Source organism: Triticum aestivum, chromosome 5A (assembly GCF_018294505.1).
Source record: "Triticum aestivum cultivar Chinese Spring chromosome 5A, IWGSC CS RefSeq v2.1, whole genome shotgun sequence".
NCBI lineage: Eukaryota > Viridiplantae > Streptophyta > Magnoliopsida > Poales > Poaceae > Triticum > Triticum aestivum.
In genome coordinates, this window is record NC_057806.1 from 539,381,800 (window position 1) to 539,384,020 (window position 2,221).

Sequence of the window (2,221 nt, forward strand, 5' to 3'; positions counted from 1 at the left end):
TATTTCCATTGACAGCTTATTTTTATTGTTCAAAGAATGTGCGAGAGATGGTAGACAAAACCCACTACACCGATGGCTCCGAATTAACAACTTATAAGGAGAAAAATCATCTGGTCGGATTTTGTACTGCATTGAGAATTACACTATCCACAATCAAACTCCTCAACATTATGGTAAATACGTGCCACTAGTGCATGTGTTCAACTACGGTAACTACCATGGAGATACCCTGGTAAGATTTTTGCTATTACGACTTCCATGCATCTTTTGCATACTTCTAAAACTAGTACATCATTGCTAACTATGAAGTTATTACTATGTTTTTCAACAGATAATCCCAGAGAATTGTGTGCCTCATATGATGTATCAGAAAGGTAGTGTTAATGTTTTGAACATACAACCAGGTCATCCTACGAATCTCAACTATCCATACGAGATTTCTAAAAGAAGTGGAGACATGAAAATCAAAGGATGGAAAAAATGTATGGACAGTCGTAAGGAGCTTCTTGGAAGCAAAAGGAAGCGAAGCGCAAGAATTGGAGACAGGATGTTCTCCATTCTCTATAATGGAGAGTCAGGGTCTATATTGTTTTATGCTATTTTAGCTTAAATAGGGTATTTAGGTCCTGCCTAATACTGATGATCATGTGCTAAGAACAATTAAGTAGGGTTGGTTCGATGACTATCAAGATGATGATCGTATGACTTGTTATGAATAACGAGTAGAAGTTGTATGATGATGATTAGTAGGACTTCTTAGGATTAGTATTACTTCCGACAAACTCGATACTTGCGGTCTCGAGACTTGTAATGTTTTATATTTGTTCGGTCTTTTGAATTCGGAGACTAATATGATGAATTGTATTCGAAGACTAATCTTCTATTGTATTCGATGAATCTGCTGTTGCTGTGTGCTACTGTCTATATTCAGTCAAATAATATATTTTGTAACCTGTGCAAAAATCAGAAAAGTAAAAAAAATAAAACCTAATATTCATACTAATGGCGCATCACTACAGAGTGCGCCATTAGTATGCCAAGTATACTAATGGCGCATCCATCCGCAGTGCGCCATTAGTGTGCCAAAGCACATGGTTAAATATGGCCCTGAGAGGCATACTAATGGCGCATGGTGTTATATACTAATGGCGCACTGGGTGGTGCGCCATTAGTATACCAGATACTAATGGCGCACCTGTGGTGCGCCATTAGTAATAAATACTAGTGGCGTGATACTAATGGCACACCAGTGATGCGCCATTAGTAGGCAAAACTGGTGCGCCATTAGTAGGCCTTTTCCTAGTAGTGTGATCATGTTTTGCTCGTGGAAGAAGCTTAGTCAATGGGTCTGCAACATTCAGATCCGTGTGTATCCTGCAAATCTCTTTGTCTCCCACCTGGACTAGATCCCGGATGGAATTGAAGCGTCTCTTGATGTGCTTGGTTCTCCTGTGAAATCTGGATTCCTTTGCCAAGGCAATTGCACCAGTATTGTCACAAAAGATTTTCATTGGAACCGATGCACTAGGTATGACACCTAGATCGGATATGAACTCCTTCATCCAGACTCCTTCGTTTGCTGCTTCCGAAGCAGCTATGTACTCCGCTTCACATGTAGATCCCGCCACAATGCTTTGTTTAGAACTGCACCAACTGACAGCTCCACCGTTTAATGTAAACACGTATCCGTTTGCGATTTAGAATCGTCCAGATCAGTGTCAAAGCATGCATCAACGTAACCATTTACGATGAGATCTTTGTCACCTCCATATATGAGAAACATAACCTTAGTCCTTTTCAGGTATTTCAGGATGTTCTTGACCGCTGTCCAGTGATCCACTCCTGGATTACTTTGGTACCTCCCTGCTAGACTTATAGCAAGACACACATCAGGTCTGGTACACAGCATTGCATACATGATAGAGCCTATGGCTGAAGCATAGGGAACATCTTTCATTTTCTCTCTATGTTCTGCATTGGTCAGGGATTGAGTCTTACTCAATTTCACACCTTGTAACATAGGCAAGAATCCTTTCTTTGCTTGATCCATTTTGAACTTTTTCAAAACTTTGTCAAGGTATGTGCTTTGTGAAAGTCCAATTAAGCGTCTTGATCTGTCTCTATAGATCTTAATGCCCAATATGTAAGCTGCTTCACCGAGGTCTTTCATTGAAAAACTCTTATTCAAGTATCCCTTTATGCTATCCAGAAATTCTATATC